Source organism: Megascapheus bottae, chromosome 32 (genome assembly GCF_031878675.1).
Source record: "Megascapheus bottae isolate mThoBot1 chromosome 32, mThoBot2.hap1, whole genome shotgun sequence".
NCBI lineage: Eukaryota > Metazoa > Chordata > Mammalia > Rodentia > Geomyidae > Megascapheus > Megascapheus bottae.
In genome coordinates this window covers 4,598,339-4,614,408 of record NC_143540.1, presented here as the reverse complement: position 1 = coordinate 4,614,408, position 16,070 = coordinate 4,598,339, and the positions used below count along the sequence as shown (strand labels likewise).

The 16,070-nt window shown below is 46.7% G+C and overlaps 1 long non-coding RNA gene across 1 annotated transcript in view; it reads right to left on the bottom strand.

The window, feature by feature from the left end:
- Positions 1–6: 6 nt before the first annotated feature.
- Positions 7–16,070, bottom strand: part of LOC150043063 (uncharacterized) — a 97,027-nt gene continuing 80,963 nt past the window's right edge. Inside the window, exons 2-3 of the long non-coding RNA XR_016533460.1 lie at positions 2,170–2,330; positions 7–79 (exon numbers count right to left, since the gene is read on the bottom strand). This is a non-coding gene — a long non-coding RNA (uncharacterized LOC150043063). The remainder of the gene's footprint in view (positions 80–2,169; positions 2,331–16,070) is intronic.

The window sequence follows — 16,070 nt, the reverse complement described above, 5'->3', positions numbered from 1 at the left end:
CTTTGAAGCAGGATGCACAGATCTCGGCTCCTTGAGTAGCTAGGGTTCCAGGTGTGAGCCTCTGGCAACTGGAACCTGTCTTAGAGATGTATTTTTGTACCCAGGTCAGTGGCTTCTGGGCAGGAAAAACAACCTAAGAAGCCATGTTGTGAGGCCTAGGGATGCCTCACAGTGAGGCGGGAGGTGTTTAATTAACGTTCTTGGCTCAGGAGTGATGTGCTGGGAGACTGTTTGAGTTGAGAAGCCCTGGGGAGAAGCCCCGCCTCCTTGGCTTTCTGAAAGACAGGAATAGAAGCTTGTGAAGTGCCGAGACACCAGGAAGGATGTGGGGAGAGAAAGCTGGGAATAGTAGGGTTCAAGGAGGGTAAGGCAGCGAGCAAAAGGCTTTCTTGAGCCTATGAGAATAGCTGCAGAGGAGGTTAGGAAACACTGAGGTCCCTAGCAGTGAGTACGGGCCCTGGCGAGGCAGGGTGATGGGTTTGCAGACCGGAATGAAAGCCGATGGGATGGACTCCCATCTCACACCTGGGGGGCAGGGCGGGGAATGGGCCTTCCCACCCCTACACCCCTCCTAGGCTCATCCCATTATCTGATGTCCTTGATGGGTTCCCACACTTCTGGGAGTCCTGGGCTTGGCATGTAGCATCCCGGCCAGGCTTCCCAGGTGGCTCCCCAAGTGAGGAGAAAGATGGGGACCCTCCCTCTCTCCCCTGCGTGTCTACCCTTCAGCTCACCTAACTTCCAGAAGGTTCTCAGGAAACAGTTGGTGATGGAAGTTAAGTTGGAACTGAGAAAGTTTAACAAGACTTGACTTCACCTGCCAAAGTCTGTGACCTTAGACAGCAGGCTTCGAAATAAATTAATCCCTAGGTATTTTGTTGGAGTCTTTCTCAATTACTCTTAACTGCTACCAGTCGTAGCCTGCTCTAATTTTAGTTGGGTGAAGTCTAAAACATTCCCTTTCAACCCTGTCTGAATCTTTTTAATACGGTGTCACCATCTTCCCCCAGAGCTCCGGGGGTACAGCAGCCTCCCACCGACTGTCAGTCAGCCTGCACAGTCTCCTAGAGGAAGAAACTGAAGTTGATGTCACTCCTGGTACCACCGAGGCAAAGCTAAAAGGCACAGAGGGACAGGGACGGGAGGAGCCTTTCCCTTCTCAGAGCGGGCTGGGCGCTCCGGGCTGGCTGGGTGGAATCTGTCTGGGCAGGACGGATGGGCACATTTCTTGGGTCAGGGACCTTCGGCTACAAGATGGGAACAATGCCATGGAAAGAACTGGACCCGATTCAGGGAGGCTAGTCAGGGGGCTGGAGCGGGGCTCTCGGTGGAGATTCCGGGTGCATCAGCAGAAGTGGATATGGACTGAGCCAGGATGACACCCCAAGTCTCTGGTTTAGGGGACTGGCTGGATTTTGATACCATCCACCGAAATTGGAAGTGTGTAAGGATGAAGAAACTGGGAAGTGGAGAGGAAGGGATTGGGGGGTATTAATTTGAGCTGCCTTGGGCTACAGGGTACTAGCATCTGATAGATGAGGAAGTTGGGCTGATGGGAATTTGGAAGATGGGGGGTTGTGCAGGGAATCAACCTTCTTCTGAATGGCACAAAAAACAGCGCGAGTTGAGTTCATTGCGCAAGGTAGGAGTGGAAAGCAGGTCCACCTGGAACCCCGAGACACAGCCGCCCCTCACAGCTCACCCCAAAAAAAGATTCGGAGGAGGAGGAGTGTGAACAGAGCCTCTGCAGGGGTGGGGGGGGTCCCAGAGCCGGCTGTGTCCACAAGGCCACAGGGGGAGCCCAGGGGTCCAAGGCCCAGTGCTGCCAGGAAGAGGGAGCCCGATAGAGGTAACGTGGAGAGGCACCCCAGGAAAGGCAGCTCCACCATGGAGATGGTGGGTAGAAGATGCCATTGTCTCTGAAGGGAAAAGAAAAACAGATGTGGCTGGACAAGGACCTTTTCAGTTGTTGCTATCTTACCGCTTTGTCATGGCACAGGCTGGAGCGTGTTTAAAGGCTAATGAAAGAGAAGCTGCGCAGAGAGGCGAGGCAAGGAGGGTAATTGGGAGGGCAGAGAGTTTGGGAGGAAAGGTGTCGTGGCTTGGAGTGAAGTGATTCTAATTTGGATGAAGGAAGACTGACGGGTGCCCAGCACACCTTCCGCTCACCTTCTGGGGTCCTCACAATCGAATCGCTTAGTTCCCATGGTTCTCTTGTGTAGAAAACACCACCATGATTTGAACTTGTGAATCTCACTGGCCACATCTGGTGATGCGAAGATGGGTGGGTGGAGGAGAGGAAACCAGAGGGGACGGAAGCAGACAGCTGTCTGTTGGGGAAGGAAAAGGCCACGTTCAGTTGTGGAAGCGTTTATGGGAAGCATGGCAAAGGGCAGGTCAAAAACCAACCCCTTCCCCAAAGGAAAGACAAGATGGGATTGGGAATCAAGAGGTACAGACAACTGCTGGGAATAAGATGAGAGGCCTCAGCCAGGAGATGTTCAGAGAAGGCTAAGCAGATGAATGCCCTGTGGCAGGCTGGGGGACAAGGGTGGCACTTGGAATTTCAAACCAGTCTTTCTATTGGTTTTGAACTACCATCCTCCTATCCCAGCCTCCAGGGTAGCTAACATTACAGGCGTGAGCCACGGGTGTGCAACCCTTTCTTGAAGGAACCGGTGGGAGTGAGGGATGGCAGAGGCGAGAAGGCCGGCAGTGAAAGTCCCCAGGAAGTCCAAGTATCTGTTCGTGTCTCCATTCATTTGCTCATTCACAAATCTTTACAGAAGCCCTATCAACCCCAGGGCTAGCCTTTGCTCTAGTGGAACTCACTCGGCGGAATCAGAGGCTGAGGCCTCCCAGGCTGGCCGCTTCCAGATGGCCCTCAGTTCCAGGCACACAGGAGTGGAAATTTGCCCCTGGAGGAAGCAGCCACCCTGTGCGTGCGTGTCTTGAAAGGAATTCTTGGTGACTCAGACACTGCCTGCCCTCCCAAGGGATGCAGCGCAGCTCGTCGCGCTCACTCCGCATGGGAGGGAAAGTCGTCCCTCAATCCCACCATGAGAAACAGTCGGCTGCCTCGCACGTGTCATTAGAAGACATAGCCGCAGCTAGAGGAAATTGGTTAAGTAAGCCGGGAATGACTTTTTCATAACGAAGGAATTAATCACGGGGAGAAGCAGCTAGCCGCGGTCCACGCGCACACGCTCTTGGGAAGGGATCCCAAGGTGGCTTACGCCACAGGGTCGTGTACCCGGGTGGGGGCACATGACGATACTCATCTCCCATCAAGCCTTGCAACCGCAATCTTGTCTCAGACCTACTCCCTCCACACAGTTCTTCCTTTAGGTGGACTTGAGGTGACTGCCCTGCTCAGCTGCCCCTCGTGCAGGCTGTACGGGCTCCAGGTCCTCTCACCCCCTCCACCCCCTACTCGCTCTGGGCCATGCTTTCAGCAGCGGGCCTCACTTTCACATTTCTAGGGTAACCGTACCCCTCAATCCAGCCTCATTGCTAATGGCTAATGAAAGAGAATCTGTACAGAGAGGCAAATCAAGGAGGGTAATTGGGAGGGCAGAGAGTTTGGGCGGAAAGGTGTCGTGGCTTCGAGTGAAGGATCTGCAAGAAAGCTGATGAAGGGATGGACTTCCAGGAACTGCTCTCCTGAAACGGCTGAGGAGAGGGAGTCGGGGCCCGCACAGAGGGGTCTGCCGGGGAAAGCCACCAGGGGACAGCAGGCACAAGTGAGAGCCACCTACCGCAGCGGACAGCCCCGCAGACTGCATCTACCTGGGTCGCTGGGCAAGATCCCTCCGAATGTGTGCAGGCAGGGCGCCCACTGTGCCGGCTAACCGGGGACCCCTGGAGGAATGGCCACCACAGGGGAGCGGCAAGGGGGATCAAGTAAGACCCACAAGGGAGAGGCGCCTGCCTCAGGCTGCTGAGACACAGGCTAGAGAGGAGACCCCAGCTCCAGCCCACGGGGACACCATCCCAAACCTCATTACCAAGGCACGTGCCTCTGAACCACCGCGCTCGGGCACCAGTCTGCCAGTCTAATGGCCGTGCACGTCCCTCCAGTGTGCCGAGAGTCCCAGGCTCCTCCGGGATGTGAGGACGGTCAGACAAGTGTCAGGGAGAGGGCAGGTGTGAGAAGCCAGGGCACCCTGTGGGTCCAGGTGAGGCGGGCAGCTTTCCCCTGGAGGGAGGACAGAAAAGTTCCCCCCACCCCGGAAACCAGGGGACATGTATTAAGTTTCATTACAAAAGAAATATGGCTTTGGCTGCTAATGACCTTCAAATTAGCAGCTTTTTTTTTCAGAAAACACTTATGTATTTTTAATTCCAAACATTGCGAGTGTCAGTTGTGAAGCTATGAAGCCAGCGGGGCAGCTGGGTTGTTTTAAATAAAGAGGAAACCCAGATTATTATTTTTGAGACTGTCAGCTCTTAGGCCTCTTAATGGATTCACTGTCTACCATCTTCCCGGCCCCCCCAACCCTGTGGTCTTTGAAGAGTCATAGGCATGCTCTGTGGGAGAAGAGGCTCAAGGCTCAGGTCCCCCCTTTTCTAAGGGCACTGCAGGGAGAGAGTCTGAGGGGCTTTGGTTGAGAACACATCTAGAGGTTGCTGGCTAATAGAATTTGGGGTTTCCTTTTCTAGCCTGTTCCAAAAAACCAGCAGCCTCAGAGTAGACAGGAAGAAACAAGAGAGGGCAGAGAGATAAACAAGGAAGAGGTAGGAGAGAGCGACAGACACAGAGAAACAGATGCAGAGAGAACAGCAGAGATGCACAGAGAGAAACAGAGGCAAAGAAAACAAAGGCCAAGAGAGACACACAGAGAAAGAGAGGGACGTGGGCGAGAGAGAGAAAAACTCCCAAAAGATAGAAAGGAGATGGGCGGGGGAGGAGGAGCGTGCATGCAGGCAGGTGATGGATGAAGCAGGCCAGGAGACAGGAGAAGCGTGAGAAGGTGGTACTTCTCAAAGTTCAACTGCACGTCTAGGGCAGGACGGAGGACGGCAACAAGTCCGTAGGTACAGCCAAGGGATCGTACATGAAGTGTACATTTTGGCTGACAACAATGGGTCAAAGCCGTTTTGTGATTTTGTGAATGTGACCAGGGAGCCTGGCTACTAGAAGATACTAAGGAACGGGGGGCGGGGAGTGAGGGCGGGGAGTGGGGGGACTGCAGCAGTCCATCTAGGATCTATGCAGTACTCACTTTTCCTTTCATGTGTCTGTATACCTGTGTGTATGTGCTTGTCCTGGGGCTTGAACTCAAGGCCTAGGCACTGTCCCTTAGCTTTTTGGCTCAAGGCTGGCGCTCTACCACTCGAGCCAGACCTCCCCTTCTGGATTTTTACTAGTTAGTTGGAGATGAGGGTCTCATGGACTGGCTTCCAAGCGCTCAGCTGTGAGCGTGTCCCAGAGGCAGGACTACAGCTGGGACCGCCAACACCTAGCCTGTATTCAGTTTTTTCTTAATATGTAAAACTATTAGGAATTTTAAAAGCCTATGAAAATTTAGGATGGCATAAAACCCATCAATAGGTCAAAATAAATGCTCTTAACACACATGCCAGCCAAGACTAATTTTTTTTTAGCACATAAAGAATTCCTATAAAACTTTAAAAATATCAATAACTTAATAGAAAATTTAGCCCAGGTTTAACTAGATAGTGAACAGGAGAACTATGCAGGATTTTTCAACATATAAAAAAATGGGATATGATGTGTAATGAGAAAATGCAGACGAGACCAGACTGAGGCTTCATTTTTTCCCACTAACCAGGTGGGTCAGGCCCCTTCGACAGCATGCTTTGTTAGGAAACAGGAAACACAGAACTCTTCCCATCCGGTGCCTGTGGCTCAGCTCTGTAATCCTACTACTCAGGAGGCTGAAATCGGAGGATCTCAGAAGCCAGCCCAGGAAGAAACATCTATGAGACTCTTATCTTCATTTAACCACCAAAAAGCCGGACGATGGCTCCAGTAACAGAATACCAGCCTTGAGCAAAAAAAGGTAAGGGATAGTGCTTACACCAGGTTTCAAGCTCCATTACCAATGCACATACAAGCACACGCATGTACAAAACCCTCCTCCACTCACAAGCGAATGTATAAAGACTTGACAATATATATCCATATTAGTAGTGTATATACACACTGAAACCCTCACTTCTTCCACCTAGGACTCTATTTTACTGCAATATTAATTTGTATGTACAAAGATATTCATTCACAGGAAGGGAACCATTGCCGTATTATTTGTATCATATCATTGTTTTAAAAGGCCCTATATCACTTTTAGGGGAGCTTGTTAAAAATTCTGCATATATGAAGTAGAAAATGATATACAATGCAGCCATTAAAAGGAATTAGAGGAACTCTATAGGTTCTAATAAAACAAGTGCCAAGATAGAATGCCAGACCCAAAAAGATCAAGTTTGGAATATTATGTGCCTAATAATTCTTACTAGTATACACAGTAAGACTTTAATGGGAAAATCATATCCCTAGAAGAACTGGATAATTTTCAAAGTGTAATCAGAAAACAAAAAGTGTTCTTAGTAATCAAATATGATTGTAAAAATACAAAATTCAATTGGAGTCTCAATAATAAGAGCACAGCTGAAAAGCCGGTCCCCCGACAAAGTTATGTTAATATCTTCAAATATAGAGCTCTATTTAAACTTCAGTGGAAAGCTAAGGGGTGAAAGGAAGATACTACAAGTCTAAAAATCTCTTCAGAAGCGATTTTCAGGGAAAGTTGAGAAAGGATAATGGATGGCCACATACTTACAAGGAAACACTAGAAGGAATTGCTTAGGGGCTCAAGAAAGAATTTTTCTAGGAGTTGGTGGGAGTGCAAACTCCTTCAACCACTATGGAAAGCAGTATGGCAGTGCCTCAAAAGGCTAAACATAGAGCTTCCCTATGACCCAGCAATTCCACTACTTGGCATTTACCCAACCATCCAGAAACTAGGGCATACTAAATCCACTAGCACAGCAATGTTCATTGCAGCATTATTTACCATAGCAAAAATATGGAACCAACCTAGATGTCCCTCAGTTGATGAGTGGATCAACAAGTTGTGGTATTTGTACCCAATGGAATTCTATGCTGCTGTCATTTGTTAGGAAATGGAAAGACTTAGAAAAAATCATATTAAGTGAAGTAAGCCAGACTCAAAGGAACTTAGGCTCAACGGTTTCCTTCATTCGTCATAATCAGTAGAAACCTTGGGCTCTACTATCAGAGATTTGCAATAGAGTAAAACCTTGATACATAAGGCCATATAGTATGAAGCTAATTGAAAGGACTTCCAGGATATTGAAACAAAAGCCATATAACGAATGACTGTTGTCCTTAATGTACTATGTTATCTCTCATCTCTTTTGCTGTCCCTTGGTTATCTCATATTGTTACAGTATCTCACTATGTTATCTGATATATTGGATATATTTGGTTACTTGAAATTGGATAGGGAAGGGGGGAAACCAAGATGGGGGAGTGGGGGGGAGGGTAATGGGGACCAAGACATGTGAAAGGGTATCAATGTATGTGAATTAATGCACCTTCTCTCTAGCAAATATCATGTAACCCTTTTATTAATTACAATAAAAATATTTTTAAAAAAGAATTTTTCTAGGAGTGGGAGACATGGTTCAATTGGGAGAGTACTGGCCATTGAGTGAAAGCATCGATACTCCTGATCTGGAATTCAGAAAAAACCCTCTATACATCATCTATGCAATTATACATTTAAAAAGAAAAAGAAAATAGTCATTTTAATTGAAAGGCTCTACCCAAGGCCAGTGGAGATTAAGGCATAAAATCTCTTACTGGGAGAAATCTACATGAGATACATGAACTACAAAGGACAAAAGGAAGTTTTATAACTTCTTAGGAACACGAAATAGAAATTATGTCAAAGGGGAAAAAAATCATGGCATTGGTATGGTAAGTAGTACACACCTGTAATCCAAGCTACTTGACACAGAGATAGGAGGATGGAGGTTTGAAGCCAGCCCAGACAATCAGTTAGTGAGAAATTATCTCAGAATCTCAGAATAAAACTCTGTGTGTGTGTGTGTGTGTGTGTGTGTGTGTGTGTGTGTGTGTGTGTAATCCTAACTACTCAGAAGATGGAAGTAGGAGCATAAGGGTTCAAGACTGTCCTGGACAAAAGTATGAGATACTAGATATAGATATATTGATATATATCAATATCTTGGTATCTGTGTCATTCCGATATAGATGTATCAGATAGATGACACGTAGGTAGGTAGGTAGACAGAACAACTGAAATCACGTGGACTGGGGCATGGCTAACATCACAGAGACCTGGCTAGCAAGTGCACGTGGGGTGAGGTGCTGTGCTCTTTCAGGAAGGTGATGAAGATATGGAAAATATATCTACTTTCTAAAATTCTATACTCCTCTTCTTACATGACCAAATGAACATGGTTAAAGATTTGGAAGACCAAGAGAAGCTAAAAGGAAAAGTAGAATCCCACCCAGCTGGGAGCCTTACTTACATTCTGGCACATTGTTTTGCTTCACAGTTGTAATGGTAAGGCAAGCACTTCCCCCTTCCCCTCAGCCACTACCACCACCACCACGGTACAGTTATGCTTTCCAGCCCTGGAAAACCACAGTATGTTTATTAGACCTGAGAGAGAGAATGATTCTAAACTTTTGAATCAGAAGCTACAAAATAAAGAGTATTTTTTTTTAAAAAGATTCAGTTCTCTAGAATGCTAGAATACGACCAAGCTCCATGAAACTCAATAAAGCAACACAACATATCCTATATTTAGGTGAGAAAAAAAAACTTCATGAGATAGAGAGATGAGAACTTCATGTGAGAAAGATCTGGGTGTTTGAATTTATCATAAATAAAACAGGAGCCAATCACAAGGCGCCTTCTACCAATAATCCAGCCTGGGAGCGAATGTGTGCGCGTTACATTAGAGACAAGCCTCTGTGTGTGTTCGTGATCTTCAAATGCAGAACGTATTTGGAGAGAGTGATCCAAGAAACTGCTAACGGTTATCTCAAAGTGGGAGAAAGGTATTGGAGAAGGATTCTTTCTCCTTTTTATGTCTTTTTATGTATATGAAACTTTTTTAAAAAGCTATGAGTCTCTATTATTTTCTTATACTGTAAACCTTGTTTCAATTGACAGAAATATTGTTGGGGCTCGATAAAACTGTGGTTGGTTTGGAGCCTGCTGGCATTATTATTTTTTATTACAATAACACAATATGACAGCCTAAGAGAATGTTCTGGAGACATTCTCACAGCAAATGCATATTCTTGTAACTAGGACTTTTATCTTTTGAATGAAATTAAACTGCCTGAGCTTGAGCTGGGTGGCCACTGAAGCCGTTAGCCCTCTCTGGTCCTCTTTTGCCTCTCTGGAAATGGACCTGGTAAGACTAAGTACTCAGTAGGACTGTTGGGATAATTCAAAGAAGGTGACAGTACTATGGGCTCAACGGAGTCTGGGGTCTAGTACTGCTCTCTTTAAATGTTAGCGAATAGCTAACATTTTAGATTATAATCACTTTCCCCAGATGTCCCTAAACTAACTTCATTGTTTCTATCTGTAACACATAATATCCCATTACCTGGATGTGTCATCCTTTAATTCATCTTCCTCTAATTGTTTGGTGTAGAGGTGCCACATAAATGTGCACGTGGCTGTAAAGACTTCATGAAATAACTCTTCAAGCTTGGGTTAAAGTTCAGGCTCTTCTGCATGTCTAACAAGTTCCTTTAAATAACACACACACACACACACACACACACACACTTTAAGTAACCAGTTATAGAAATATCCAATGAAAACAGATTCAAAGGGGATTTACAAACCATTATCCAGAGAAACCAAAGGGGAATGTACTAGGAAAAGATGGGCTTCTTTCTCTGAACGCCTTCATAGATCCTTGGGAGACTCTGATAGACAAGAGGTATTTGAGAACTTGAGACCTCATCTTCCTGAGTAGAAATTCTAGGCAGGCGAATTTCCTGTTGGTAGCAGGAAGAACTTTGTGTGCGATCCCTAAAGCTCTCTGACTGATGACCCGGTGGTCCAAACACACCCATCAACCAAACAAAAAATCCTGGCATTGAATGTCCCCGGCGTTCAGTGACACATGGAAGGGAATTTTTTTAAAGAGAGGACATCAAGGGGAAATAAGCCTTCCGCTCGCTATCTAAGAATCTGCAATATTTTCCAAGCGCTTTTCTAGTCCCGAAAGGACTACCCCTGGAGGGTGTAATGAAACCCTTGTCTCATGGACCGATCTAACTATGAGTTTGTCACCAATGCCAGACTCTTCCCGTCTGCCTACAGTCACACTCGCTTTCCAACTCCTTTCTTGGCTCTTGGTCTCCCTATGAACTTGCAGCCTGCTGGATGCCAAAGCAGCAGACTTCGGTGACAGATCTTTGCTCACCACGTGGCTGAGGAGGGTCTGGGCATGTCCTCTCCATGGGGTATAGACACCTCCCCACCCCGTCCTGCTGGCACAAGCCAGTGGCACCTACGCTCTCTCCTCAAGTGGAGCTGTGGAGCTGTGGGGAAGGAAGAACTGCAGATTTCCTGTCCCAGTTTGGCTTGGAAACAGAGCAGTACTGGGGTCCTTAGATGGCTTCTCAGGGGTAAAGGAAAGCAGCGCCTATGGTATGTGGCTCACTATAAGGGTTACAGTGTGAGAATCCTCCAACAGATGCATGGAACAAGGTAAGGAAAGCAGAACAGGGCTACCAGGCCTTCTGCCCACTGGTTATGTTTGTGCACTCTGATGCTAAGATCAGCCAAACTCCACCAAATTGGGATGGGGGTGGTCACGATGTATAGGCCGGATTGATTCAACCACTAGTCATTGGTAACAAAAGCAATCCCATCCTTTCAAGTCCTAGAGACAGAGATAAATCCTGCCTGAGTCTTTCTGGAAATCAGGCTTCATCCCAAAGCCGAGTAGGAGGGCCAGCTACCAGTCCACAAAAGACATTCCTGCCACCGGATATCTCAAGGGCTTTAGAAGCCAGATGGCTGGAAAACTGAGACAGCGACGGAGATGATGTATTTTCTAGTGTAGGATAGGGAGTGAGAGGCTTTGTGGAGTTAGAATGAAAGACAGGAGTCCTTTGTGTTATCTCAGATATAGTCATCAGAAGGCAAACAGTGTTAGGAACATAAAAGGCTGTGTCACGATGGTTCACCAGTGGGGCTGTGAAGGAGAGGGCCAACTGGTCAGCAGGAAGCAGCCCACACCATTGTCCTGCGAGGGATTAGGTGGCCTGTTGAGCAGGAGTCTGTTTTCTCACCTGGCGGTGGGCCTCTCAGGGCCAGGTCTAGTTCCATGTTGGTTTTGTAATCCCACTCGCTGGCTTCAGTATCACACAGTGCCAGTGCTCTATGAACACATGTGGGATGGTTGAGTCTTGGAATGAAGAGCAGGAGGGCAAGGGAGAGACAGAAGGGGGACAAAGGGGCAGGCTCAAGCTGTGCACCAGGGAGTACCACCCGCACTGCGTACACGGACCTACCACAGGAGCCTGCATTTTTATTGTGGAAAAAAAATCAAATCAACTAAAGGAATTTCTTGATCATCTATGATCTGTGATCGTCTTCATCAATATGGTCAAAATGAAAACAACCCAAAGCTCAACGTCCTTTTCCCATCAGTCATATCTGTGGAAGAGAGTTTGTACCTAACAAAAGCTGTGTAATAAAAGGTTAGGAAACATGAATAGACTGTGAAACCACATGAAAACCTTTTCTTTAGTTATTTCTGCCAGGGGAAGAAGAAGAATGTGAAGAGAAAACAAGAGAAGAGTCCCCTGTCGACATCTAATTACAGAGCCTGGCAGAATTCCGCACTGAGCTGATATGGCGGCCATGTCTGCCTGCTGCTGGATAGACAGTGGCTTCAGTCTCAGTGGTGGTCACACACGGGTCACAGATTTGGGTGTAGAGAGGGGAGTTCACCAGAATCCAGTTGCACATCCCCATTCTATGGGTGTTTCCTCCAGTTTCTCCTGCACAGGTCTCCCTCCCTTTGATGATCTTACAAATACTTACAATGAAACGCTTAATTTGGATCAAAGAGGAGAGGATGTGAAGATGACAGTTTGCATGCATGTCTAATTAGTGCTGAGTGGGACAGGTTGAAAAGGCCTGAACTGGACGAATGAAACTTGAGAATGAAACTTGGGGTACAGAGTTGAGTGCCCAGTTGCCCAGATGAGACACAGACACCAAGACACAGAGCACCGGCCAAGCCCAGTGCATCATGGGTACAGGGAGAACGGGGAGATGAGACTCTTTTCTCCTGGTAGGAATCTACCCTTTGGTGGCTGAGATCCTAGGCCATGGGCAAGTGGTTATATAATAGTTATAAATATCACTAGGTGTCTTCTGGTCAGACCTTTACCATGAGGTTGGAGCACAGAAATTCAAGTCTGAAGCAACGGGGATGGTGTTGGGGGGTGCCCTGCTAGGTGAACACAGTTTTGAGGGATTTCAGGGATATACCTGCCTATGAGGGTTAGCTACAGGGAAAGGCTGTGTGACAGCCAGGATCTGAGCAGACAGTTCATTCTGTCACTCTCCTCCTGTCTGGGGTGATATCAACCGAGGATCAGCCATCTATGGAAATTCAGTAGCCCTATAACATGGCCATGTCATGTAAATTAATCTCCAGTGGATTAGGATCAGCCATTTCTGCTTCTGGCTAACAGCACATGACCTGGCACCTTCTGGTACCAGTCCCCGGCCCCAAGCTCTCTCGGTGTCCAATTTTCCCTCCTAGCATGACGACATAGCCCCACAGTAGCTTCAGTAAGGAAAGGTCTAGGCCAGAGGCCCACTCTCAAATTCCTTGCATTTTCCAATTCCTTTCCACAGGCTTCTAAGAAACAAGAATGATAGATGACCTGCCGTCATCATTTCTTAGGACTTGGGTCAATGCGGGGCTTATTCAGACTAACAGCATGAATGCAAAAGCAAAGCCCTACCACAGGGCCAGCTCAGCCACAGAATCTTTATTACATCTCTGGTGGAAGTTCTCTTCCCTCCAACATTTCAAAAACAACAACAGCAAAACAAAAAACCTAGCAGAACAAAGTGATGGCATGAGGGAGATCCAGAATGGTGGATAAATGGCCACACATCCATCAAAACTCATCCAGTACCTCTTGTCAAAACTCAAGGGGAGGCTGGATGCCAGTGGCTCACACCTGTAATCCTAGCTACTCAAGAGGCTGAGATCTGAGGATCACAGTTCAAAGCCAGCTGAGGCATGAAAGCCCTTGAGACTCTTATCTCCAATGAACTACCAGAAAACTGGAAGTGGTGCTGTGGCTCAACGTGGTAGAACATATGATGGGGAGGGGGGGGAGAGAGGGGAAAGAGGGAGGGAGATAAAGAGAGGGAGAGAGAGAGAGGAAGAGAGAGGGAGGAAGAGAGAGGAGGAAGAGACCACATCACTAACTTTATAGGGCCTCCTTTTATTTACTCTCTTGACATTACACTGTACATTTTAAACCAGTTCAAAGCCCGCATGCTGTTGGCTTGTTTGTAAGTACTGGGCTTATTCTTGTTAGGTAGGCATTCTACTGTTGAGCCATGCCTCCATCCCTTCTTTGTGCAATTTCTGAGATAGGTCCTCACCTCCTATCTGAGCATGGGCCCAGTCTGTGATCCACCTTCCCCAAGGCTGACAGGCACATGCCACGATGTCCAGCTATTAGTCAAAAAGGAGGCTCCACAAACTTTTTTTTCCTTGCTCACTGGCCTCAAACTGATTCTCCCTGTCTCAGCTTCCATTGTGGCTATGATTACAGAGATCAACTACAAATGAGCGTCTTCACAGCTTTAGGATTTTACCAGCCATGTCAGCAGGTCATCCCACACTGTCTCTGGTGACCGGGAAGAGTAAGTTAAGAATTATGCAATGCATCGTTCCATGTTTTAGTGCATTCTCAATTTGTTAATACCAAATATCAAGGTAATTTGGGAAACTGGATGACTGAAATAAGCACCTGGCTTGGGTATTTGCTATGCAAGTGCTAAGTGTTCACTGTCTATAAACGAAAAAACAAAACAAAAAAAAAAACCCCTTTTTTTTTACTAGCATCTCACAGTACCTGGCACAGATAGGCATGTGACTGTCCCAAACATGAGAAGTTCAAGGAGAATTTCTAGGAAACATCTAAAAATAAGACAGACCCAGGAAAACGAGGAATGTGGAATCCAAGGAAGATTTTAGAAGATAGCACAAACTCATTGCAAATTTTAGCAGAATCCAGTGCCTACCACTTTCTGAGGAAGGCCCATCCCCAAGCCCTAGGGCTAACAAAAGCTTCATTCTAGGTAGGAAGCCAAGATTCCAAAAAAATTCATCCAACAGAAATGTATCTGTCAATGATCAAAAAATCATGGAAAAGGCTATTCACATAGGACTGGTTTACACCTGCAGTCCTAGCTACTCTGGAAGCTGAGGTCTGAGGATCACAGTCCAAAGCCAGGCAGGAAAGGTCAAGAGATTCTTATCTCCAACGACCACCAAAAAGCCAGAAGGAGAGCTGTGGAGCTAGCCTCAAGACAAGCTCAGGGACAATGCCCAGGCACTAAGGTCAAGCCTCAAAATGGCACCATCACCACCAACAAAAAAGAAAGACTTCACAGCAACGCTGGACATTATGAGCATTAACAGAAGAATGAATGATTCCTACAATAGGACACTGTACATCCACAGAGATGAGGGAATTACCACCCCATGCATGGCTGGATGCCAATTGTCACAATACTGAGTGAAAGGAGCCAGGCAGCGAGGACCATGCACTCTGCGATTCTATTCACATCACTTTTGAAAGCAAGGTGAGCTGCACTGATGCTGTGGAAAGCCAAGAGTGACTACCCCTGCAGGGGGGCATAGTTCACAGGTGACTTCGGAGATGCTCGTGCTATGGCTTCTCCATCCAAGGCAGGCTCTGGTCATGAAAATTCAACCAAGCAGACATTTATATAATCTGTGCTCTATGTGGCTATGATACTTCAATGAAAAACATTCTACTAAAACACTGCTGCAAATGTACATAGAATGGTGGCCTTTACAGTAAGGTGTCCAAAACAGTAGTCATGTTCAATATCTGAATGATACGTGGCTCCCAGAAATGAAGTAATAAAATATCCATGTCCATGACAAATTGAATACAGAATCCTCCCAGGGATGAAACGATATCTAATTGGCTGCCTGAAGCTAAAGATGTCTTTGGAGATGAATTCTGGTTCTTAGGTTTCCTCAAACCTGCTCTGAGTTGTAAGAATACTTTCTCTCAGGTAACTGGGTTGACATGGCTTCCGGCTCCCCCCACCCCAGCCGCAAAGCTAGAAAAGATAATGCTTTGTCTCCTCCAAAACTTAAACCCATTGGTCCACTAAAGAGTTTTCCATGTGGCTGGTGCAAATGTTCTGGGAAGCCTAAATACCTCAATCCAAAAAATAACTGCGTATGTACACTTCTATACAACCCTGTGAATCCCATCTCCACTCACTCTGGAACTGCAAGGAAAGATAACCGGATACATGGCAATGCGTATTGATCTTGTCATTCACTGCGTACACCGAAGTCAGAAATCAAGCCCCGTCCAAGTTGTACAAGCTCATTATTGACCCAGGCCTGTTTGAAACTCTTTTCCAAATTTAAATGCAAGACTCTTAAACTGCAAGGGATGCTTTTTTTCCCCACAAAATAATCAGCCATGTCTCTCTCCCTCTCTCTCTCTCTCTCTCTCACACACACACACACACACACACACACACACACACACACACACACACCCCCGTACCCTAGATCTCTCCTTATACTTTTAGATGACTTAAATTTGTATTTACTGACTGAAGCTGAAGTAGAGGGCCAATATGCATTGCCTGAAGATGAGAGAACATTCCAGGAGGAGTCCCATAGGAGGTTATGGTCACTACAAACAGTCACTGCTCACGGCTGACGCAGACACCAGCTACCTCGGTGAACAGGGACCCAAA